Below are 27,510 nucleotides of genomic sequence, written 5' to 3'. Positions count from 1 at the left end.
AATACAAAATAACTGTTCTGTGAACCACAAACTCCCATCTACTCACTAGAGGAATACTTGAATTGCAAACATTTTAACTACTTGAACTATTAACTACTCAGAACAGACTACAATATAACAGCAGGAAAATGTTTGTCCGTTCTCTTAATTCCCTACAAGCATTAGTAAGTCCCTCATTTTCTTATCTTTTATCTTAAAATCCCCTCCAGAAGTTGATTGCAGGGTTTTACCATCTCATGTAAGATCTTTGGCATTTCCTAGGAGCTACTCTGCCATATTATCGAGGGGCCTCTCCAAACAGTCCTTCAGAAATAATCTTCCCAAATGAAGTAGCAGAATGTAAACATTGCCAGAAATAGGTATATACCAGGAAGCTAAGTCTGGGCCTTGCTGAGTGTATGATTGCACTAGACACTACCAAAGAGCGAGAGAGTCATGCTCCTGGCCATCATTTGGGAAGAAAAGTGGTAAGACACAACCTGAACAAAATAACCGTAGAGCTGCTCTCAACATTAGGATAAGAAAGAAGCCTTTGATTCTAAGGCAGGCCTAGTAGATCATGGGCACTTTAACCCATCCTGTAGCAAGTGAATGATTCGGTGGCAGCCATCCACAGTCCAGTCTTCTCCCAAGCACTAGCAGCTGATGCAAGCACAAATGTATGCAAAGGCAAGAAAGGACAAGTGGCAGTGCTCAACTTTAACGCCTGCATACAGATGTAGTGTTCTTACCTACTTTTTTTTTTTTTTCTTTTCTGTTTGGGCTATAAAACATGCAACAGGAGAATGAGTTAAAGCAAGATATGTACCAAGGAGGCTTGTGTTGTTGAGATGCCAAGGGCTGTGGGACAGTTCTTCTGCAGTGGTGTGTACCAAGTGCTTTTCACTGCAGACATAACATAAATACTCTGACAGATGATCCATTTAAGCATGAGCTTGTGGATCCACCTGACCTGAAAACCACAGAACACTCTTCAGGATAGTTACCAAACACAATTATCACAGAAGTATTTTCAGAGTACCATGGGAGCATTCTTGCTCCCATCACTTACACATGACTTTTTATTGGTTTTTACTTGAAAAGTTATGTCTCTTGTTTAATTCACTGCTATCTCCCAGTCTTTCCAGACATCTCTATTATGAACTTGTCAGATTAACTTTATTTCTCTCTGCCTTCTCTCCCATATTTTCTTGCTTTTTTTCCTTTCCTATCTCTCCTTCATGGTCAGCCTCTTCTTTCCTCTTTTGCTCCATCAAAAATATTTTCTCCTTATTTCCCTCTCTCACCATTCCCTCAGCCAAACGCTTTGAGAAACTAATATGAAAATCATTTATGGCTTTACTATGTTTTATTTCTTTATTCAGTGTTCTATTTGTTTCATTTTTTAGATGACACACTCTTGGGACAGAGACCCCCCCTAATTTTATGTTTGCATAGTGCTTACCTTAGTGGAACCCTGTTCTCCATTTGCCCTACATGGTAAAAATTTATGAACAGTAAATAACATTATTAGGAAGATCAGATCTAAATAAAAGACAGAAAAGCCTATCAGCCAATGAAAATTATAGGTTCAGTTCTCTAGTCTATGACAGACTTCTGTGTCTGTGTGACAAAGCTACAAAGGCTGGGAAAGTACTCATTTCTCAAACTCTGGCTGACCACACACTGAGAAAACTGTTCTTCTAAAGACTGATAGCAGTGTCATCACAGAAAATCAAAGGAGACCAATATCCAACAGTATGGAATTTATTTGAGCAATTTAGAAGGGTCAAGTATGAGACTTTGAAAACGGGGAAAACAACTTTTACTGACTATTTAATAAGTTACTAGTGGAAGAAATAGAAGCATTGAGCTGTGGGGCTTTAGGAAGACAGGTAGGCTGCTGAGTTCAGAAAAATGGGAAGTATATTGGTTGAATGAACATCAGTAGAGGTCTACTGACACACGACAAATTACAGTGATCAAGGTAGAGGTTAAAAATACCAGTTATAGGACAGATGTGACATTAGTTCATTAAGTCATTTGATTTCAAAAAATGATCTGCTTTGTTCTGGCTCTTCACCAGTAGGTAACAAGAACTGGCAAGGAATCAACAGTGTTGCTAGGGTTGCAAACTGTATTAATGATTTGTAGACAGATGTCTTCAGTGGTAGGAAGTAGGAAAATGACAAGTTCTTCCATCATCATTTATGTTTAATCTAAAATTTTCATGTAGCTACTGGTTGCCTGCCAGAGGGAGTTTTTAACCAGTAGAAGTTAGAAGAATGAAAACCCAGCCTCGATAGTTTACTATAAATATGGATAATCTGCAGAATTTCACCCTCACAATGTTAGAGTGTTATTTTCTAGACAAAATATATGAACACAGCCCATTCAAAATCTAGAATAAAATTATCATGCAAAGCTACATTGTTCCGTCTAAACAAAATTTTATACATGCTCTAAGACAGGTGTTGGTTTAGATTTATTTAAAATCTAACTCTCTACCTAGCTATCTTGCTTTGAAGCATTAATAATATATATTGTTCTAAAACTTATAGGAAACCTACTGTAGTATTTTCTTTACATTGAATCTGTATAATGCTTATAAATCATCGAATTACGAGCTGTCATAAAGTGTTCCACTGCAAGATGATCTACCTATAAATCAGTCTTAGGGTGATAAAACATGACACACTAGTCAGATAAACCCGTATTTTTAACAGTTCAAAAACAAGTCAGTTCCCTCTTAGAGGTGAACTACTTTTATTTTTAATACCCTTAGAAGTTGTAGAATTTTCTGTAATACATATATTTTCCAAAGATAAACAACCACAGACTAAAGTTAGTCAAACCTCTACAGAAAATCATGATTCTACATTTTTTCTTGGAAATTCCTTCTTTTATTCAGCATTTCTGATAGGAAATAATTAAATTTTGTTTGTTTGTTTTATTTTACTGTATTATTTCATTTTGCCTTTCTGAGATGTTATAGGTAATCATAAAATCATAGGCATCATAAAATACCTCAATAAAGTAACATTGCAGAATTCAAATTGAATGCTTTGGAATATTTTGTCCTACTTCGTATGAAATTCTTTGAAAGTCTTTCATTTCCCCTAGAAATACATATTTCTTCTATGTACGCTTACAGATGTATCTGTTTTGTTGCTATTTGATTGCTTCTAAAATACATCCTTGCTTACATGTTAAGAGCCTTGCTCTGGACAGATATTAGTCAAATACCATCCTTTGGTGTAAGTTCAAAGAAACTGGTTTCACAATGAAGTCAGGAAATCAGGGTGCCCCATATGATCGTGCACATGGCGGCAAGCTCTGCTATAGAACAGGTTAACACCCAATTCATTGGTCTTTGACAGTGACATTTTCTCATTATTGTAGTGAAACCTTTTGGGTGGTATATTTAACAGAGTCCTGATAAATAGTATTAGGGTAAGTGAAACTTATTTTTACTTTTCTCCACCCCCTTTCCCTCAGCCCCACCTCTCTAAACGCAATGCATTTAGAACTTGTTCCAAAGCCCAAAGGCAAACAAAGAGACTATACTGACTTGAGTGCTTTTGTGGAATTGTTCTCAGCGGGGTTCTATAAACACATATCTTGTACAATTACTGTGTGACAAACGTGAACTCGTAATGGAGAATGTATTTAAATTATTATTTAAAATTTATTTGATTACAATGTTAAAATATTTTTCACTGTGAAGATAGTGCACTAACACTGGCAAGTGTATAGCAAGGATGAAATTCATTGATATAGTGTAATTATCAACTGGCTTTACATCACTTCATATTTGAAATAACATAACAGTACTGTGGATATGAGGACATGAGTGAATCCAAAATATCTCCCTGATTTAGCCCAGGAGATATTTCAACTGAAGATGCTCTTGAAAGCTTTCTGATTTAATATGAGAGCATGCCAGAATTTGTTTTGTTTCCATTGATGCGTATAAGCCATGGTCGGTAGTGTTGAAAGGCATATGTGGAGTCAAGAAGCAACACAGCTGTAACCACTGACGAGTGCAAGATGCCCCAGGCAAAGAAGGGCTTTGGTGCCTGTTCTTTAGGGAAATGCCAAGGCAGAGGTGTTAGAATGTGCCTGAAGGCAGACTCAAAAGAGGTGGGAAGGAGAAGAGGATACCTGGACCTACAATGGAATACAGAGCCAGTACTATCCATGAAGAAAAATTTACTAATAAGCTACTTTATGATGGCACTTAACAGTGAAATGTATTTCTACATTAATTCAAGCCTCGTAAGTCTTGATTTATGAGTATCCTAATTAGCTGTAATGATACAGCCCTTGAAATGCTACATCTGCCTGCATGCAAAAAAAAAAAAAAAAAGCACATTATTAAAGCACATGAGAGGAAGGCACAATACAAAACAAAAACCTGAGCTAGATTAGTTATGTCTGCTAAGGGTTTCGTACATCTGAAGACACTTAATGAACTCAAATTACTTGGATGTTACACCATCTCAGTGTAATAGCTTTTCTCTGTATGAGGAATCATATTTAGATTCTTCCAGTGGATCTGGAAAGAAGAATGAACAAGAAAATCTATAGTCATCAAAATGCTTACATAGTTGTATGTCTTTCTTCATCTTTATTTAGCAGCAAATCCTCACCTAGGTATTATTTTATATGTTTGTTCTTCAGTAGTCCTGAGAACAAGCATGACCAAAAGATGCAGAGGTTCTCTTTCAAGTCTATGAATTACAGTCTTCTTAGCTCAAAATTATCGACCTGAAGTGCAGCTTCCCCTTCTGTGTATAAAAATAAGTGTTCTGCTATTATTTTTTTTTTTTTAACAGTACTGTCACATAATACCCAAGGTGACACTGGCATAAAACATCTCCTTCTCTCCAGTTTTCTACACATCAAGCTTTTTCCTTGCTATAAAACGTAAATATTTGAAATGAAGTCCAAGTAATAATATTTTCACACTTGCACAAGTAATTTCCTCATCCCTTCCTTCGTCACAAGCATCATTAGACTCCCCTTTAAGGAAAGAAAAACAAATAAACTGCAATCTGCAAGGCAAATTTAAAATTACATTTCAGCTAAGGAACTTTAAATCTAATGCAGACTGAAACACAGGAGGTTCCATCTGAATATGAGGAGAAACTTCTTTACTTTGAGGTGCCAGAGCACTGGAAGAGGCTGCCCAAAGAGGTTGTGGAGTCTCCTTCTCTGGAGACAATCAAAATCCACCTGGACGCATTCCTGTGCAATATACTCTAGGTGAACCTGCTTTAGCAGGTGGGTTGGACTAGATGATTAGGTCACTTCCAACCCCAACCATTCTGTGATTCTGTGTAATCTTGGTAGACAAAAAATTGGACATGAGACAGCAAAAAGTACTTGCAGTCCAGAAAGCCAACCATATCGTGGGCTGCATCAAAAGCAGCATGATCAGCAGGTTGAGGGAGGTAACTCTCCCTCTCTACTCTGTTCTCTTCAGACCCCTCCTGCAGTATTATGTCTGGCTCTGGGACAATATAAGAAAGACATGGACCTGTTGGAGAGAGTCCAGAGAACGGCCACAAAAATGATCAGAGGGCTGGAACACCTCTCCTTTGAGGACAGGCTGAGAGAGCTGGGGTTGTTCAGCGTGGAGATGAGCAGGCTCCTGGGAAACCATATGGAGAATGACTTGTTACTGGAGCCTGTTTGTGATAAGACAAAGGGTAATGGATTTAAACTGAAAGACTGTAGATAAGGAAGAAATTTTTTTACAGTGAGTTTGGTGAGACACTGGAAAAGGTTGCCCAAAGAAGCTGTGGCTGCCTCATCGCTAGAAGCACTCAGGTTCAGTTTGGATGAGGCTTTGAGCAACCTGACCTGGTGAAAGATATCCCTGCCCATGGCCAAGGTGTTGAACTAGGTAATGTTAAAAGGTCCCTTCCAACCCGAACCGTTATATCATTCTATAATATTTAAAGTCAGTTGGCCAAGGTGGAGATTATTTATTTGCCTTTATTTTCATTCTTATAGTAATTCACTCCTTCATTTAGACAGCAGAAAAATTGTAAAAGGCATTCCACAACTCCACAGCAAGTAAATATTTCAGTAAGAACTTAATCATGCTGAGAAGAAATTTTTCTGTTTAGAGTTACAGGAAAACAACAATGTGAAATAATGGTTAATAAACCTCACAGAAATAGAAAAAGGTTTTGGTCAGCCTACAGGAAAAAAAAATTACACCACAAAGAAATCAAAATCCTGCATGACAAATGTTCCTTTTAGGGTTTTTTTTTTCTTTTTTTTTTTTTATTTTAATAAAAACCACAGTTAAAATTTGCTCTTAAAGTTCTTTGCTCCAAGATTCACTAGAGCCAAATCTGCTTTCAATATCTCTTGCTTTTATTTCCAAATTCTTACAGAGGTTATATAAAAGCTTTTGTAGTCCTGACTTAAAAGAAAAACTGTTCGAGAAAATATGTAAGCTGTATTGGCTAATGCAAAAAAAATATGTAAGCTGAGTATAGATACAATGACTGAATATGAGACGTAATAATTTAACAGAAATATTGATTAAGCTTTGGAACAAACTGCTAAAATATTAGCAAACACTTGTAATTTGCATATTTTAGTTATCCATTACATGTCTGTTTAAACACGTGCTCCACCACCCAGGCTCGGTATTATTACTGTGTATGGTAGGGAAGAAGACTCTCCGAATCATGAGTACTGGCAGAATTGTCTAGTCTATCTGGCCAGACTTTATTTCTTTGCTTTCACTCAGTGATATCTGTTTGATAACAGTATATTCTCTTTGGAAAGAGGTCTCCAAGTTTATTAAACATTCTCAAAGCATATTCCTTCTTGGTATTGTAAACAAAAGGATTATGGTGAAGAAAAAAGAAATTATATTATTTTATTGCCTGATAAATCATAAATATAAAGCTAAATGACTTACAAAAGTAAAGTGGTTTAGAATGAGCATATCCTGATTAAATTTACAGATTAATAAGAAAACAACAGAAGACATAGTCAGTATAGATCAGGCTAAATGAAACACTAAAACTTATATCATCTTAAAGAATGGAAAAATGGAAATGGGATTAAATAAGCCATTAGAAATTACAATATCACAAATGTAAATAATGTTATCGTTTGCTGTCACATAAGGATCATCGCATTAAAGCACAAGAGAAACACCTCATACGCCAGTCAATGCCCATGATTCACCAGTGTGACAGCCAAATAAAGAAAACTTCAGTCAGAAAATGCATGAAGTGCAAAATCAAAGTATCAACAGGCATTTGTAAAAGATCATATCTGAAAACCTATGTACAGCTGTGGACATCTACTTTCAAAAAACCTGAATTGCTTTACAAAAACAGCTGTTCCAGGCAATATGGAATTGTGAAATATTAACTGAGCAACAAGTCTGCCGCTAGCTTAGTAGCTAGGGTGTTCAGAGGTGTACTGGTTTTGACTGGGGCAGACTGAATTTTCTTCATAGTAGCTTGTATGGGGCTATGTTTTAGGTTTGTGGTGAAAATACTGTTAACAACACAAGGATGTTTTAGTTACTGCTGGACAATGCTTACACATAGTCAAGGCCTTTTCTGCTTCTCACATTACCCCACCAGCCAGTAGGGTGGAGGTGAACAAGAAGCTGGGATGGGACACAGCTGGGACAGCTGACCCCAACAGACCAAAGGGATATTCCACACCATATGGCATCATCCTCAGCATATAAAGCTAGGGGAAGAAGAAGGGAAGGGAGATGTTTGGAGTTATGGTGCCTGTCTTTCCAAGTATCTGTTATACATGATGGAGCCCTGCTTTCCTGGAGATGGCTTAACACCTGCGTGCCCGTGGGGCGTAGTGAATGAATTATTTTGCTTTGCTTGCACATGCAGCTATTACTTTACCTGTTAAGACAACACATGAGTTTCTTCACTTTTACCCTTCCCTATCCTTCCCCATCCCACCGCGGAGACTGAGCAAGCAGCTGTGTGGGACTGAGCTGCCTACTGGGTTAAATTGCAACAAGAGGGAAGAAAAGAAAATCTAGGATTTGGTCCTCACTCACAGGACTGCCTGTATACTTCATTTTGGAAAAAAAATGAGCCAAAGAAAAGAAACAAAAAAATCAGAAGAACGCAGGGAGCCTGTGAGCTGCTTCACTTTTTAAGACAAATGTTCTGATCATTGGATAACAAAATGAGGCTCCTGCTTGCTTGCTCTTCTTCTGACATAGGATGATAGGGCAAGTCCTCCACTCCTGTCTGTGCTCCCTCTACAATATTGCATGGTATTTTAAGGAGGGCATTCCACGTTTGAACTGCCTGAGACTTAAGCAGAGAAATTAAGCAATATCTCCAGAATCCTAGAGAGATACTATAATTGCCTTATATAAATACAATTGAGATATACAAGTGTTTTATCGAAAAAGAGATAAACAGAAGCAGCAGCTAGTGGACAGGTACAGCTTAAACATCCCTCTGCCTCAGCCAGCAATCTTACCAGAGTTTAGGTGGGAAGCTGACACCCAGCTTTTCAGGCTGAAATACTTCCTTTGTGCATGCAGGTATCCAGGGAAATCTCAGTCTGAAAGGAAAATATTTAATGAATATGAGGTATCTTTTTTCATCACTTTCTTCAACACAGAAGAATACCACATCAAGTTCCAGTTTAGGTAACATACTGGACACTCTGAATCTCATCATGCATCTTGTAAGGAGATATTGCATTACTTTTTGTGAAAATAAGTTCTAATTAACCTTCATTCACTTCATTTATGTGATAATTATGATTCAGTAATATGGTTTTTGTTTTCATCTTTTTGCCCATGGGATAAAAATGTTTGAATTGCAGGAAAGAGGAAACCAAATTCACAAATTCATAATGATGCAATGCCACAGCTAACTGAAGAGATGATTGACTTATTAATTTAGCAACTATTCGTAGGCACTGAGACTTCCCTGAAGGATGTGAATGCCAGAATACAACAATAACATGGATGACTAATTTAACCTACAAATGCTCAGGTTATAATTGAAGTAGGTAACTTGGACCACAATCTCTTCTAACTCACACACAGAACTCTTTCTTTAGTACAAGCTGAAAGAAATTCCTGACTGTGAATATTAAAGCAATGGATCTTGGTGTTAAATTATGATCTACACTGAGTATGCTTTATGGCTAGGGTAGAAAAAAAACAACCCTAACATTGACCTGTCTACTATATGAATTCCCTACATGTAGGAGTTCAACACTTCCAGAGTTCCAGTGCAGAGTAACTGTGTTAATTGCTTTGCTTTCTACCGTCCTTTGGATGCTAGAAGAGCTCCTGTAGGCCCCTGACAGGCACAAATTACATTAGCCTTTAGAGCACTCTGTATTATACCAGGTACTAACAAGCCAGAATTGTACTGGAAAGCAGCGTTACTCCTATTTTCATCAGCTCCATTAGCATTACAAAAATTGTGAGCTGTAGACCAAACAGAGTTCAAGAGGTTTGCTCCAAATAATCATGCACTGAGTTAAAATTTTTACTGAAAATTCTGTATGAGAGAGCAGAAAATAAATTAAGAAAATTAAATATGTATAAGACATGTACTCACCACAATATTTGTAAATGAAAGAAAATTATGTATATGAGTAAATTATTTGTTTGGTTTTTTTAATGTAGCAACTTTCAAACAATAAATCTAGTCTGAACTTCTCACTAAATAGCACCTGAGAGTAGCAACCTCAGCCTGAAGGTAAGTTGAGCACCACAGAAACTCAGGTCTCTCAGGAAGAGTGCTTTCACCACCTAATTACTGATCTACAGCTGCATTAATACAAACCTGACAAGTTAATAACCATAATTATGTCACCTGTCTTTGGGCTGACTTGATTAAACTCGGAATTTATTTTTCTCTGCTACAACTTGCTCGAATCAGGTTGATTTTGTAGCTACTGGTTGAAACCAGAATCAAGCAGTGGAGGTGAAAACTTCATTGATTTCACACTAATTCAAAAAAAACTTCATTGTTTTTTACACTAATTCTCTTCTATGGAAACTTGCTTTGATTCTTCTTGTTCTGGATGCCTCTTTGTCATCTGCATGCTAACAGAATTCAACATTTAAAGCAAACTTTTAAGCCTAAAACTTTTAATCCTATAAGGCATGCTAGCAGCTATCAAAATGTCAACAGATGTTCACAGGTGTTTCAACATATACACTTGGAATAACGTATATGTTAGAAGCACTTCTTACTCTTACTGTGCAGCAAAGAGCACTATCAATGACGATGTATGTCACTGGGGCTCATGGGTACTGCAACAGTGCAGATATGCAGAGTAGAATTGTTGGATTGCATTGAATAGGAGAAGACTTGCTTATTAATGTAAGAAGACTCAAGAAAAAAGAGTAACTCAGACTCAATTAACTTTTCAACAATGTAAGTAATTTTTTTTAAAAATCTCAGTAAATTTAAAAAAAATATTAATGTCCATACATCAATTCCTATTTATTTGGTTGTATTAATAAGTCATTTGGTAATGTCAGCCTGGGAGTTACTCTTGCACAGTGATCTCCAGTGGTAACATGTTCACTGCGAGCTGGCCAATTCTGTTTGGGTAGTTTGTCAAAAAAGATAGAAACTTTAGACAAAATCATACTCCCCTAATGTGAGAGGTTAGTCTTGCTCTTCTAAAAGTGAAAACTTTTAATTCTGGCACTCCAAACTCGATGATATGAAATAAAAAGATATTTGGAGGGTGTGATCAAGGAAACAAACATAGATAGTACTTGCTCATAGTAGTCATAGAAAGTCAGTTTTAGATGAGAAGTAATAATTAAAATAAATGTGGATTACAATATTGTTAATCATGCCTATTTATGTTACACACATCATATTTTCACACTGAAAATAAATATATTTATAATAAAAAATTAAGAGGTTGACTAAGGTGTTAGATTTTTTTAATTTCCTTAACAAGAAGGCACTGAATAGAGCTACGGCAGCATAAATAAAATAATAATAATAATTAATAATAATAATAATAATAATAACTTTATTCCTTATAAAGCGAATAAACTCTTAAACTTTTACTTTCCTACTCAACTGCATGACCTTATTCTGTGTGATGTTAATGTTCGCACATAAATAGAGCAATATCACAGACAGGGGTCAGGTTTCAAATCCTTGTAAATATAGTGGTTTCATATGGCAGTGCCAGCAACAGAACCTGAAGTTTCAGTTCTTACACTGAGTAAACTTCTAGCAAGTATCTACAAATAATATAGTTATTTATTCTCTGTTGCACTATAATTCATAGTTAGAGGCTACTAATGGCAGTGAGATGTTCTTGTGAAGTTGTACTATGGAGAGCTCCGCTATCGCCCCCAGCCTAACCTCCACAAGAACTCTGAATCGTTGTGTCCTACTTTGACTTAGTGGCTTCCTCTCTTCGTACAAAAGAATCTTCAAGTGATGCTACTGCTTGTCTCTGTTCTTGCATTTCAGTCCATTTCTAGTTGGTTTTCTGTTGAAATTGTCCCGTCAAAGCACAATACCAGAGTTAGTCTAGGAGGATGCTTATGTGTCTAAGCAGATTATTAAAAACAAACAAACAAAAAACAACAAACAAACAAACAAAAAAAACACCCACAAAGAACTCCCTAGCAGTCATGGGCATCACAGATACCTACCAGCAGTACAGAAACCTACTTTTTCAACTGAACTCAATTTGATAACATCTTCCTTAAGTTTCTGTGTAATTGCTTATAGAAAGTCATTATTTTCACCTAAATTACACCTGCAAATACATCATTTTGGTTTGCTGCAGTATGGGTATTTACACAGAAAAACAGTAGAACAGTATCACATTGCTGTTCTACAAAATATCATAACACATACATCATTATCTTTATTTTACAAATTTTTAAAATTAATCAGAAAATTAAAATCTTAATCTTAGTAGCAAATATTCAATTATCCTCTTTCTTAAAAATATTGTACAATATTTTTTCTACATGGTATTCTTGTTATCCAAAACAACACTAAAATCAATGTCGCAAGAATCCTATTAATTCAATAGCACTTTGCTACTTAATGAAAACACAAAAAGTAAATACTTCACCTAATAATGTTTATTAAACAGGGGAAAGAAAACATTTTTTAAAAGACCAACCAAATATGTCTATTATCTTATATTGGACCATGTCAGGGAATGTTTCCAGACAAGGCATTTTCATCTCTGTTCTTAAACTGCTGGAATGATCCCTGACAGAAGTTTGACTCAACCAGCGATCTTGCAAAGCAAGATCTCAGGCAGGGCTTGGGAGTCAGCATGAACCTGGACCTGTTCTCAGTGGGCACATCATAGCAATTAGTATCAGGGAATTTAATACCACATACACAGCTGCTCAACACCACCTGGCCTCAATGCCAGAGAACAGTTCCAGCTACACGGAAGCTACAACTTTAGTGGTAACTAAACACAGATGGGATTTTTTCTTACCACATTGCACATAACATTAAAATAATTTTCTCAGTGAAATTCTATGTGGTGCTTGTGTACAGACCTCCTGGGCCAGCTGTCACAGGCCAGCTCTCATCTTTTACTTGCTCTGTCTACTACAGCTCTGCTTCTTCAGACTTTAAATGAGAACTGGGAAGGCAATGGGCAAGGTTCAGACCACTTTTTCGGACCTTGCAGAAAGGTCAGCAGAATGACACTCCCTAAGCACAGGTGAATAATATTTTAGGCATTAAAATGGTAAGAGAGAGGAATGAGGATATAATTTCCACTCTTCCAAAGACACGTAAGTCAAAATCTCTGTAAAATCATATCCTTCCCTTTCTTTATTGTGTATAACATGGAACACTTTTAAAGTCAAAAAGAGTTAACTGACAAACTTCTCACTTACATATATTTTAAATTGAAATGGCTAATAAATAATACATATTAGCTTTCTTTTTAAACACAAGATTTTTTCTTTAAAGTGATGGCTTTTTTTTCTTTTTATCAGAAACTTTCAGCTTTTTTATTTAGCTATTTTGAGGAAGAGAAAAAAAAAAATCCCCAAATTTAATTGTTTAAGTCCCTTAGAAAATAATTGGTACTTTCCTACCAACTCAAGACGTATAACTAAAGCAGCATTAGTACAACTAGAAAATTATAATCCATGTTGCTAGAGACTCTAATCGGTTAATAATTTTACTATATCACAGACAAAAGTGTTCTATTTAAAAGACAGGAGAAACTAGGCCTTGTTTTTTTTTCTCCTTTTGCAAGTTCTGAATACCCGTTGACCCTTAGGGAACAATCAGACAGATCCTTGCTTTAGTTCTATCCTTTTGTTTCCACTACATTTTTCAAATGGTTAAGCTATTTTTTCAAGTGATTGCTTGTACAGATAAGAGCCTGATTCAGATCTCTATGAAACCCCCTATAGACAACACCTCTGAAGCTAAATTTTGAAATGAAGCAAACAGCCTGAAATCACTCTCAGCAGATTTGAAATCAGACAGAGTTGAGACCTACAGAAAGGCAAGATCTAATGGAAAGATCTTAAGACAGTAATGAAACATTTTATCTGAATCAACTTTCTTAGGCAATTTCACTGTCTGTAATATTTTAATATTTTTACAATTTAGTCTTTATGTGTTATTTACTGAAATTTTCTGTACAGCACATACATAATATCTTTTAGTAATTGCTCACACCTCACCAAAAAGAATCTGGGTTCAAGGCTTCCAGTATTTCAACGTGGAACATCTATAGAAAATTAGCTTTCTCTCATTTATTGGAATTAAGTTCTTAGGGTGCTGTTTTCTGATTTCAGTGAGAAATTAAATGTTCATATCAATTTATGGCCTCAGTTTCTGAGCACTAGGATGCAAGATTTATCACTCCATGCAGAACCTTAGAAACATAAGTAAATACAATCCATAGGAACCCAGACTGATGCACTGTCTTGTCTCAAACAGCAGCTAGAACAAGGTAGTTCAGGAGGATAGATGGATACTGGCAAGTACAGTTCCTGGGTGTCCAAACTGCACAGTATTTTGCATGGCACACAGAAATTATGGAGTCTGTGTGGTACTCCAAATAAAATGTGGCAAGCTTCAGACATCTGAGCAGGAGCATTGTCCCAGGGCCCCAAAAACAGCGCAGAAGGGGCAAAATGCACTTGTAGCTGGACTGAAATTCATCTGCCAGTGGTGCTTTACCACACGTGTTCTGGCTGGTGTGAGGAAAGAGGCAGGTGACATATGTGCCTTACATGCTTCAGCTAGATCACACCTCTTCTCTGGCCTGACCACACACATTTCAATCCAAGACACTGTGGAGCATAACTTCCTCTTTAGATGCAAAGGAAACAATCCTAGCTGCTGGTTTGCCATCAGCACCAAACAGCCTTCTTGCTTGGAAGGCAGCAGCTCAACATCCCAGGGACTGACCAAATGTCCCTTGAAGCAAGTGCAACTCTTTCCACTGATTTCATTGAGTTTTGGATCAATATCAGCCAACAGAAGTGCTGAGTGAGTCAAACCTGTGCACTGTTGGTGTGCCTGAAGCGGATATTAGAATTCGCACTGCGGTGAACATGAATTATGATTGGAAGTGAGGCCACAGTATGGATCAGATTATATGTTTTTGTTCAGAGCTTTGTAGTGAAGTTTCCTTCAAGTTCTACACATTGAATCCTATAAAACTATGCACCTGGCTCCATAATTGCACAAACACTATACTCTCATATAAAAACTAAAATAAAATAAAGAACAAATAGTATGGAAATGAAAAATAGGTTTTGCTCTTGCAATTTTGTTTTTATTATTGAGTAGCAAGATGGCTTTGTAATGAAGAATACTTGCAGATTGAAAAGTCCCATACAGCCTTCTTGTACCCCATTTACCTACATGTTACTGCTTCACTAATCAAATTCTCTCATTTAAAAATATCCATTTTCTCTGTTACACGCTGTACATGACGGTAGGTCACTGACCTACCTCTGTGCTATTGAATTTCAACATAATGCTTCATTTACCTTAGACAACCCACACACATACTCAGAAAGCTAACTTATACCCACTTTGTAGCACTACCCTTTGTTCACCAAGCTTTTATCCAGGAAGCAAACTGATCCTACAAACTTTAATTTATCATTTTCTTATAGTTCCTGGTGAAATGGGGTCTTTTCAGCAAGATAACAATAGTTGAAAGTAACGATCTCAAGAGATGGAAATTCTTAGGGAGAATCAAAACACATGAGTGGGAAATGAAGAGGTGTCAATATTTTGTTATTTAGAAGCTTGCTTTCTTGTATATTTTGCACAATTCCTACAAACCCACAGCTAAAGTCATAATAAACTTAAGACCAAAATACAATTACTTTAATTGGAATTTTTGAGAAAATAACATTTCAGCTCAGTTTTTTTAAAGCCTAAACTTTCTGTGCTTACTAATCCTCTTTGTAATAGAAGTGGGGGCAGAATTCTGGACCTGGCAAGATGACTGAAAGTCAGAAGGGCTGAATTTCACACCCCCAGATGTGCAATGAGAGTGATGCCACAAAAACGGGATTCGAGACGAGAAAGATTATATAAAGTGTGCATGACTAACCATGAAAAAAAAATACAATGCACTATAAAGTGTTCATAAATACATGGAATTATGTTGGCATTTACATGTAACTAATGTCCAAATCTTGCTTTAAAAACTGCAATAAAATGCAAATATAGTGAATGATACTATAAGAATGAGAAACTCACAGCAGTGGAAAGACGTATACTATTCACAGCTATAAAAAGTGGATTTAAGAAAGTCATTAAATGGCAATATTCAAAATCCTTTATCTGGTTTTAAATTATTCTATGCTTTGGCAAAGATCCAGAGTGGAATAGACGGATGACCATCCAGAAATAGTTAGTGCTTCTTTCTCAGTTTTAATACAATTAATCTGTTTTTCTGATTTTTCCTGTCCCATCTCCTCGGATGTTTGAAGTGACAGAACAACTTAACACTACAGTAAATGGTCTACAAAATCAAATAAATTTTATTTCTCCATCAGATTTATGTGAATCATCCATCTTTCATTTAGAATTTGATGGTACAGCAGTCCTCATACAACTTTATTTCCTTCCTTTCTTCGTCATACATTATTTGCCATGAGGCATCATTTTTTGCTCCAATTTACAGAATTTTTTTTTTCCATAAAAATACTAATAAAATCTCTCTATTTTCAAATCATCAGACCACGTCTTTCTTACTGCACATTTTTTGTAGACTTCTGTATTTGATGCCGATGACAACGTTTTGGTAATGGGGGCACTGCACGGGTAGCCTCTGTGAGAACCAAGGGCTGCCCCATGCCAGACACAGATACTTCCAGACACATCTGCATTGGACTTACCACAGGTCACAGCTGTACCTATCAGGAAAGCTGGTGGCACCTCTGCGAAAACACATTTAAGAAGTTGAGGAAAATAGCATGGTGGGAGGAGAAGCAAAAGAGGGAACACCAAGGATAGACGACAAAGAGGAGCTCCATGGTGCAGCAGGCACCCCTTGAAGGGATGGCAGCCTGTGTATAAGCTGACACTGGAGTAGATACTTCTCAGCAGGGACTGTGGCCTGTGGAGGACGCTGGCCAGAGAATAGGAAAATTGGAGAAGGAAGGAGCAGCAAACTGTTGACCTCGATCTTCTGCACCACTGTCATGTCTATGAATGGACCCAGTGCAACATGTGATGATAACAAGTCATGAGGGAGAGGTGTCTGGAGCAAAGTGAGCAAAGTAGTGAGCTGGGTGGATATTGCGAAGGAAGGAGAGGAGTCTAAAGTGGAGATCAAGAACGGGAGAAGAAAGATGTTTTACCTTAAGTGTTTTAAATATTTGTCTTTGTTTGTTTCTCAATACCCAAACCAGTAATTAGAAATTTATACTGATTGGCAACAAGTTAAATTCCCCAAGTCAAGTCTGGTTTACCCACAATAATACAGTACTTGGTAAGTCATTTCCCTGTCTTTTATCTTGAGCCAAGAAGTTTCTCACCCTCATTCTTCCTGTTGTCTCCCCCATTCTGTTGGTGCCTGGGTGTGAGTGAGCAGCTGTGTGGGTGCTGAGCTGCAGGCAGGGGCTAACTTACTACAGCTTCCAGCAAGCAAACATTTTACTTCTTCCTCACTTACTCCTATTCGTTCACAGGAATTTATCAGTCTCAGAGCTCTTCCTCATCAGTTCTTTTTCTCTGCCTGCAGTTGTCTTAAAAATATGTTTCCCTACTAGCTTCGACTCAAGTTATCACTGCTCTAAATGCTAGTTCATTGTCTTAAAGGAGGCTATAGAGATAAAATATATTGGAAGTAATACAATCTTTCTCTTCATTAGCAGGGAAAAGCTCTTCCAGTGTTGATCTACTGGACTCAGGGGACCTATTTATGCCTTGAAACGCAGATAACAGGAAAGGTATAATACACCAGGCATTGATCCCATTAAAACAACTAGGAGCTTGTCATTAAACAACTACTCCTTGAGTTTTATATTTGCAGGAAAAGTGAGAGGGGGTGAGAGAGCAAAAGTGAGCAAGAGAAATAGAGAATATAGTTTTGTTTGCCTCAGATCTAAATGTTTACAATACATACATGTTAAACAAACAACTGTGGAAAATTGTTTTAATTTCAGAAATATTTGCTATTCTTCAAAACAGATATTTTTGCTGTTTTAACAGAAAGGAGGGAAAACTGTCATCTTGGCTCTGTTTCTCTGACTTTTCCCTTCACACACTGGAGACAATTTTAATGTTATAAAACCAACTGCAAATCCACAAAATGCTAGAAATTATTTCCTAATATTAGGACGTGAGAAAAAAAAAAAACAAACTTCAGATTAATTAGCAGCTTTATATTTTAATGTGAGTTATATCTTTAACAAAATCAGCTATGATATCCAAGGGAAAAAAATATTTGCATTTCTACTACTGTTTGTCTTTTTTGTATTAGTATTTACTTTGAGCACTAGTCTATAATTGATTAAAATGCATATTTATTCTTCCAGGATCTGAAAACCCCAGGAACACAATTATCTACTACAGCTGGGTAGCCTGCAACCCCCTGTTAACAGAATGAACTTTTAAAAAAATACAAATCTTATGTTTAAGTTTGGAATAATTTTTTTATTTGTATTAGAATGTGTGATTATTGAGTTTGCGATTTTAAATTGATATAAATCTAGACAGTTTAATGAGATTGGAACATGTGTTAGATCTTGTTCACCAGTGTAGCGGGAATGATACACACACTTTGGAAATCTGCTTTTTCAGTATTTGGTGGTTTTAATCCAGTGTTGTTATTAATCTGAATAGCATTTGAGATTCTCACATCACCCTCTTGTTATATTTTCCTCATGGAAGACACATGCTGTGTTAAAAAGAGATAAAGAAAATGTTTTATCCAGGAGAAACCGGATCTGGTTAAGAACATGTCCGTAGCCACAGATGTTTACAAAAATCAGTGTCTAAGTACTCGCCATAACTTTAATACACTGGAATGATTTTATTGAAATCCCTAAAGATTCCTTCATCTTCTGTCCCATGTTTGATTCCACAGACACATTTTTCAAGCCCTGTTCTTGAGAAACAGACTTTCTATTACTCTAATATGATTGAAAGCAGTTCTCTTGAATCTAGCTGAAGTCTTCCTGCTAAAATCAGGTTTGTTGTTTGTCATTTCCTGCTGTTTCTCTACAACTATGTAGCAATAAGGTGTTTATGTAATTTCAAGAACAATGCTGTGCATAAAATATTCAGGGAATAGAATGAAAAACCGACCTTAAATATATAAACAGAAAACAAAACTACATTGTATAGCCAAGTAGCACTGATGTTCCTTTAAAAAGAGCTGGAGAATTGTATAATGAGTTTTAGTTCGACACAAGACTGCCCACTTCAGGACCAAGGAAGATCCTTTTTATCTCACATCCTACTCTTAGGAGTGGCACAACAGATTCTGAGAGACCACCTCAGAGAACAGTGATTTAACTTTTTCCAAGTAAACCTTCTTAGTTTCTGGCAGCGAGGTAAAGGGGCTCCAAATATAAAGTGGATGAACTCCATTCTATTGGGCATAAATGGCAGGGTTTAAGTCAAAGGAGAGTGTTGACCTGGGTGGGGAAGACCATGAATTGTAGCCACTTCTAGCTCACAGGTGACCCACATACAGCGACATCCCTGAGGGACTGCAATCATGGGGGACCTGTGCTGGGGCAGGGATATTAAGTTGCCACAATGCATGGATAAGTGGAGGAAGACAAGAAAAGTTGAGTAGCAGAAAGAAGCAAATATGACCATGACTCCAGTCTCCTGTGCTTCCCTGAGGAACTGGGATGAAGTGACTGAAAGCAAGGGAAGCTGAGACTGAGGTAAGTGTCTGGCTGAAGGTAAGCTTTGGGAATAGAGAGAATATATATTTAAATGTTTAAATTTTTATGTTTTCTATTTGTCAATATCTGAATTACTGAGCAGAATTTACCGTTAATTGACAGTAAGAATTTCTGCTGTAAGACTGTTTACACACTACCTTCTGTCTATGAAGCACATTTCTCTTTAGCTCACCAAAAAGTCTGACAACCATATTGGAAAGGATATCCAGTTGTGCAGTCCCTAGATGCTTTCCACTTGCATCAGCAAATCTCATTTTTAGAAGTCTTATGGAAAGCCCATTCTGCACTGATAAGCACTATATTAATAGTTGACAGAGGAAATTAAAGATATCAGGAAGAGTATCTGGGGCAGCGTATGTCTTAAAGTTTGTATTGTACTTTTGCTGATACTCAGAAACAACTTACAAATAACAGAAATGTTGGGTGTGAGTTAATAGATATTAATATGAAAGATTTTTTAATCATTATCTATTTCTTTACAGGAGAGATGGTTATAAAACTTAGAAGTGTGTAAACATCAATCACTCAGCAAAAGTATCAAGATGTAAATATGCAGCATTACCATGCCACGTGAGACATTTGAATGATAAATTGACTTTAAGAAATAGCCTGTTTACTAACAGCCTGTAAGCTCTGAGACCTGTACTCTAAGACACATGAAAAAACGTACACACCTTAGGTATGTTTCTAATTATATGAACTAGTCCATCAGCCTAAAAAAAGAAAAAGAAGTCCTTAATGCAAGAAGCCACAAGATAAATAGTAGTTGTGGTTCTTAGTAATTCTGAAAGGTGATACTTGAACCATCCTGCTCTGAAATTATATAAAGTCATAAAAAAATCTAGTTTCGGATCCTGCCTTTAGGAAGGAGTTAGTTTGATGTAGCACAGATTGAACAGCTGAATATTTCTTTTAACATGCCATGTAATTTAGCTGTTCTCTGTCTCAGAGTTGCAGAAAACACTGGTCACTTTGCAAGCAGCCCTTTACAGACCTCATCCTGGAAAAAAGGCTCAAATACCTACTCATTATATGCACTCAACTCTGGTGTGGTCTGTACTAAGGCATAATGGGTTTAGCCTTTAGGCTTGGTAATTTCATTTCCCTTAATACCATATCGGATGCTATACAATTCAGTCAAGCTATGCTGATTTATACTACCTGACTCCTGGCCAGAGGAGCATATTGTAACATGGCATCAGTCACATACCTATAGAGGGTATTTTAGTCTGCAGGCACAGTAGTGACACACAGACATAAACCAGGACAGCTTTAAATTAGCCAGCAGGAGAGTACTGATTGATCCAAGGCCCTATGGTTATTGTACCTCTTTCTCCCTTATCCCTTGAAAGTATCTCTGAAGTAGGGAGTCAGTAGGATGTAACACCAGAAAGATCTCCAACCTGAGCTGCATTATACACATCTTAACAACATCCTTTCCTCTCTGAGGTGTTCTTATGACCTCATGCTCACATATAGATGATGATATTGACCACAGTAAACTATTTCAGTAATTCCCTTCTTAAACACATGACAAAAAATAGTAGATCTGTGTATTTTTACCTCTCAGAAAAAAACCCTTCTGAATATGTTGACACGAAATGGCAAAACGAGTCTTACAACGTCATTCACTTAACCACTTCGTTCAGCTCACAGCGTTCAGTAAATTTATATTTTCTAATAGTGCTAATATGACAATAAAATATTATTCAAATGTATACCTGTGTTTTGAAATGGAGAAGATGTAAGTTTAAAATCTCTTACCAGTCTCAATGTCAGTGGCCCTACTGCAGGGTTACACAGGCCTCATAACACATGCCACAGCAGGGCAGAATTCTCATTATCAATCAGTTGATAATGTGCACGCAAGAAGGATACCATTCCCTTCTGCTTTCATTTGTTGTTTATTTTGTTCATTTAGATTACAAACCTGCAAGGGTAAGACTGTCCGTCTGTTCATACGTTATAGTGGAGTGGGATTCTTTTTGGGACAAGAGGCCTTGCAGGGGGATCTAGATAAACTGGAGCATTGGGCACTCATCAGGGTCATAAAACTTAACAAGGCATGTTCTTGACTTAGGACAGAGTAACACCAGACACAAGTATAAATTGGAGAGGAGTGGCTGGAGATCAGCCCTGCGGAAAGGGACCTCGGGGTGCTGGTCGACATTAAGCTCAGCACAAGTCAGCAGTGTGTGCCCTGGTTGCCAAGGGGGCAAACCCCATCCTGGGGGGCATCAAACCCAGCATCAGCAGATGGCCAAAAGAGGTGATTGTCCTGCTGTAATCAGCATTGGTGAGGCCCAACCTTGAGCGTTGCATGCAGTTCTGGGTCCCCAGTTTAAGAACGTTGTGAAGGTCCCTGAATGCCTCCAGAGAAAGGCAGCAAAGCTGGTGAAAGGTCTGGAAAGAGTGTCATGAGGAGCAGATAAGGACTTTGGGCTTTACTAGTTCAGAGAAAAGGAGGCTGAGAGGTGACCTCATTGCTCTCTACAGCTTCCCGAAAAGGGGATGTGAAGATGGAGGTGCTGAGCTCTTCTCCCTGGATCCAGTCACAGGACACATAGGAATGGTTCAATGCTGAGCAAGGGAAGGTTCAGACTGGACATTAGGAAACATTTATTTACCAAGGGGTGGTCCAACACTGGAACAGGCTTCCTAGGGAGATGGTCGATGCCCCAAGGCTGTCAGTGTTTAAGAAGCATTTGCACAATGCCCTTAGTAACATGCTGAAACTTTTGGTCAGCCCTGAACTGGTCAGGCAGTTGGACTAGGTGATTATTGTAGGTCTCTTCCAGCTGAACTATTCTATTCTATTCTATTCTATTCTATTCTATTCTATTCTATTCTATTCTATTCTATTCTATTCTATTCTATTCTATTCTATTCTAATTCTATTCTATTCTATTCTATTCTATTCTATTCTATTCTAATTCGTCTAGTCTAGTCTAGTCTAGTCTAGTCTTTTAAAATCTTTTAAAATCTAGTCTGAGCTCACCACCTTTCACTCATCTTAAGGTTCGTTTTGAAGACAGGTAGAGGGAATCAACCTCTGGAGACTGCTGTGTCTCTCTATTGGCTTATGGGGTTGAGGGAGGGTGTCTACACCTATGGCTAGGCTTTGATTAGATGGCAAACATTGGTAGAGGAGAATATTATTGTCTGTAACCAGGTTGGCTAAAGCTCCTATATTCCTTTGCAATAATAATGGTTATTATAAATTCTAATTTAAGATCATGCTATCATATATGGCAACTGAACTTCTGTAAGAGTGTTGGGTTTTTTTAAATCTCTTATGGATATCTTGAGCTTTTCTTAAGATTTCTATGTTTTTGTCTCTCTAATCTGTCCAAATTTTTTTGTTCTGTGTTTCATGGTATGTTTGTGTTCTCAAGGTAATCCGAATGATTTCTCATAAACAAAACTGCCTTACTTTCTAACCTTTGCCAGCTGTGCACCTCAGTCACAACAGGTAATTAGATCAAAGTAGCTCAGCACACTTTCACATTCCTATATATGTTACAGTAATTACTTTTTCTGACAGGAGAAACCCAGCAACTATTGCTTGTAGTTTCCCTTCTCCGTTTTGACATGAAAATACAAAAACTGCGACAGAACTTTGAAAGAGGAAATTCAACTGTGCCTCTGTTCAGCTGCTCTTCAGAATGCAACCCTGTGGAGTTAAGCCAGCTCAGATAGCTAGCTCTGATTACAGCAAAAAAAGCTTGTTGGATATATTTGTAATACAAAACATTAGTAGTTTCTTCCCATTCTGTTCTTTTGTTCATGCAATATGCCACTTAAAATCATTACGGAATTTCTAGTCATTAATCTGTAGATAATGTAAAATAAGATTAAATGTCTAAGTGTCTCTGCAGTGAACTGGCCTTTTCCTAGGAAATGGTGAAAAAAGTTAAGAAGAATGGAAGTATTGGGGTTTGGGTTGTGTGTGGGTTTTGGGAGATTTATTTATGTTGGTTGTTTGTTTTTTGCCTAGGTTTTCCCTTCATTTCATAGCAATTCACGATTTGAATGTGTGCTCTCAGACTCCATTAGAGTGCCTTTGCCAATGTCATTTTATCTGTTCTGATCTTTCTCTGCTTTGTATTCCTCCCTAACAATTTCAGATGATCTACCCAAAAAGGCATCTGAGGAACATGAAGAATACTGGCAATTTCTGTGAGACAGAAGAATCATTCCCACCTCTCATTAAGCTTTGATCCTGAAAACCAAATGTGTGGGCTGCACATGATATCCGCCGATTCGTAACTCATTACAGGATCTGAATGGAAATAGAGACTGAAAAGGACTGCCTGAGAGCTGGCAGTCAGTAAAAGAACTCGAGTATTTTCCACAGAAGACAGTTGAAATATATTCTGCTTGATAAAATCAGTGAGCGTTCCATTCATTTAGACATTTAATAAGACAGAAAATGAGGAACATGTAATTTTTTATTACAGGGTTAGAAGCAAAACATTGATAATTATCTACTCTGGAAAACTAATTACATTTTAAGGAGAAGTAATTTCATTATTTTGGGACCTTCTGTGGCTATCCTTATATAAAAATATAAACCATTACCTAGTATATATGTCAAATTCTGTAAGACACCAGTTCAGTAAATGCAGAACTTAGATTTGTTCAGGTTAATTAAATTAAGATAATCTAAAAATGCCCATGGAAAAGAGCCAGAAGTCTGAAGTCCTTCTCTGAAAAGATACAAAGACATTTCTTGCTGCCTTGCTGGATGCATTTCCAAAATCTATTTATTGTTACAGCATATGATACAGAATGTACATCTTTCAAACTCCATGAGAGAAAGGAGCAAATCAGTCACACTTACATCCTGCACACAGCACCTAGAAATCAAACCACATTCCCAAATGTCTTGGTATTAAAAACATGGTGGAAAAGATAACATGTGACTCGAGAGTAACCTAACAATAAAACAATAGAATGCCAATTGGAAGTTTCCAGACAGCTGAAGGTAAGTAAGTAAATTAGAGATGATTGCACTCAGTAGGAACAGAGATTTCAACAAACCAGGCATAATCTGCCACATCACAAAATAAATATGCAAAAGTTTTGGGCTTGCAGACAAACCTGTCTTTAAAAAAGATGTCAAAGTGTTGTTATGGTGCTAATCTGCATGCCACAGTGTTTACTGTCACTAACTGATGAAGATTCTGCCATCCTTATTTACAGCAACCACACATATAGAACAGTCCCCCTGAGCTTATTTTCGTGTCTAACAAAGGCAAAACAGAAAATTCACGTGAAAAGAAAACAATAGTTTATGTTCAGTGACAGAGCCTGAGCAGTAAAATCTGGTTCAATGTCATTTGGCCTGGAAATTTACTGAATAAGGAGGAATTTGCTCAAGAGATCCTGTTAAAAATCAGACGATTCTGAGAAAGGAGTACATCTTGTTCAGTCAGAGTCAGTCCTATACAATGTCCTTTTTCAACACAGAGATGTGAAATACAGGACTGCTAAACAGGACATGATGATACTGAAAAAGTGTTTATGACAAAAAAATGGTAATGGACTGTATTTTAGCAAATCTTACCTCAGAGAAAAGAAGTGGAACTTATATTTGCAGGACAGAAAAAAAAAAAAAAAAGTGAAATAAAATAGGAAAAATAAAATAGGTTTGTTGAAAATAAGAGATAGAAGAAGAGATACATAGCTGCTCCCTATTAGATTAATATCAAGAATAAAAATTATGATAAGCTACATAATACAGACGACACTTCAGAAAGTGTCAAGATCTATTGGCAAGCTAATTAGGAAATGGATGAACAAAACAATTAATTAATTATGTACTTATTAAATTAGAAATCAACAAAAATGCAATCAATTGTTAGGACAACAAACATCAATTAATGAAGGACAAATCCAAAGAGTTTGGAACTTGCCAGACAGAGTCTTCAGGGTTCCCTGCACCGTGGTGCTTAGGTCTGAGGCACAAAGAACACTTGAACTGTATCTTCACGGCCAAGTGACTTCCTCTCCCTGAAGCTTGCCTTTTCTGGGGTCTGGTCTTTCTGGATATTTGAACCAGAAGAGGATTTTTAGAGTGGGGCCGTAATGTGCAATGGTAGGTGTCTCCTTTCTAAATAATATTAATGAGACATAATCAGCCACTCTTTAATGAATAATATTAATGAATGACTGTGGGGAAAAAATTACTAAAATATGCCAGCTAGCTAAATATCATTAGTGGGAAGAACAAGATCAAATTAGAAATGGAGCAGTCTGTCCTTCAGCCAAAAGAAAAGTAACTACATGCTGGTTTGTCTTAACGAAAGAGCAACCAGCTGCCAAGGCAAGTGATTCTTCAACTCCATTCAACACCATGGACCAAACCTCGAGGGCTGTGCACAGCTTGGGGCACCTCAGTACAAGAAAGACTTTTATATATTGGATGAGTGCAGTGATGGTCACAGGGGTGATCAGATGAGAGAAGCGTGTGACATAGGAGAACAGGCTGAAAAAGCAAGGTCTGTTCAGCCTAGAGAAGAGGAGGGGCAGATCAGACCATGTTGTTATCTGCACCTACTTCATGGGAGAGTGTAGAAAAAGGTGGTGCACAGTAAGGTGAGAGGCAGTGGATACATCCTTCAGTATGGGAAACTCGATCAGATTTTAGGAAAAAAAAAAAACATCAGTACAAGGGTAGTCCAAAATCTCCAACCTTGGAGATAATCAAAACTCAATTAGACAAGGCCATAAACAATCTGGAACTGCCCTGAGTGGGAATTTGGACAGGAAGACTTCTGGAGGCCATTTCCAATCTAAATCATGCTGAATATAAGTTTCTGTGCAAGTGAAAACTCGCTTTGTAGCTTCCAACCTAAAGTATTAAAGAAACTAACCAAAATAATATTTTAAACACTAATGCAAATCTCCTGAAAAACATGGCAGGTAGAACTGAGAGAAGAAAACTCATAGCATCTTTCCTTTAAAAGTTGTGTAATGAGATGGGAGGAGAACCTGAGCAACCCAAGAAAACATGTGGAAAGGTATTGGAAAACATTTAAATGCAACTGGTCTGCAAATAGCTTGAAGAAAAATGTGCTACATAAAATAGACAAACTGGAATTGCCTAAACAGTATCATGTAAATAAGTCTGTTTTCTTCCTTGGACCAAAAGAACTGCCATAAAGGGGAAAACTGTAAATATAATAAATATAAAACTTTGATGACCTCTGTGCAATAGTCTCATTAGAAAATTAAGAAATTTTATTTAAATGTAATAAGCATACATCTGAAAACTACAGTCAGAGAATGCCTTTTAATTATTCATCACCAAACTGTGAGTTCACTGAACATGGTATCCCATAGAGGTCTGTCTTTGTCCCATCAGTATTTTCATTAATGACTTGCATCATAAACCAGCAAGAGGGCTGTAAAATCTGCAGGTGCAGGGAATTTGGAGAATAGAATAAAAATTCAAAACTATCTGAATAAGTTGAAGAGGTGATTTGAACCCACTTAGATGAAACTGAGTAAAGGTAAATGTTGGAAGAACTACACTGATGTGTCATTGACAAATACAGATGAAAGATGCACAAAAAAGGACCAAAGTGAAATAAATGGCTAGGTAGCAGTAGAGTATGCTTAGGGGATTATATTGGATCACAAACTAAGCATAGTAGCGTGATGCATTTTCAAAAAGGATAACTCACTCTGAAATGACTTGTTCTAGTTTATTTGGAATTGGTGAGGCCTTGACTGAAGCAACAAGGTTTATAGAACAAATGTTAGGAATTATAATAGCAAGCTGAAAAAAATCCACAGGAAATAAAGAATCCTAAAAGATTAAAAATTATGGCCTGCTTGCAAAGAAAGATTAAAGCTGATGGGTTTCTCTAGTTTTATAAAAGAGACAGTTGAGTGTAGATATGATAAGCAGTGAACCACGTAAACTGCCAGTAGAAAGAGGATGATAATCATTTTTTCTCTACTGACAATGCTGAAAAAACAAGGAGTTGGTCACCTAATCTGCAGAAAACACAGCTTGAATATTATGGAAAGATGCCAAAATGCTGCACTGCTGAAATACAGAGCCAGACTTTGTAGGAATTAAATAGATTTTTCTTCCTTTA

The 27,510-nt window shown here is 37.1% G+C and overlaps 1 long non-coding RNA gene across 1 annotated transcript; it reads left to right on the top strand.

Moving 5' to 3' along the window:
• The first annotated feature begins 19,681 nt into the window (after positions 1-19,681).
• On the top strand, positions 19,682-26,607 carry LOC135578689 (uncharacterized). Its single transcript, XR_010470727.1, has 2 exons — positions 19,682-22,871; positions 23,527-26,607. It is a non-coding gene; the product is annotated as an uncharacterized LOC135578689 (long non-coding RNA).
• Positions 26,608-27,510: the final 903 nt, after the last annotated feature.

This window comes from Columba livia, chromosome 2, assembly GCF_036013475.1.
Source record: "Columba livia isolate bColLiv1 breed racing homer chromosome 2, bColLiv1.pat.W.v2, whole genome shotgun sequence".
Classification (NCBI taxonomy): Eukaryota; Metazoa; Chordata; class Aves; order Columbiformes; family Columbidae; genus Columba; species Columba livia.
This window is presented reverse-complemented; position numbering and strand designations above follow the sequence as displayed.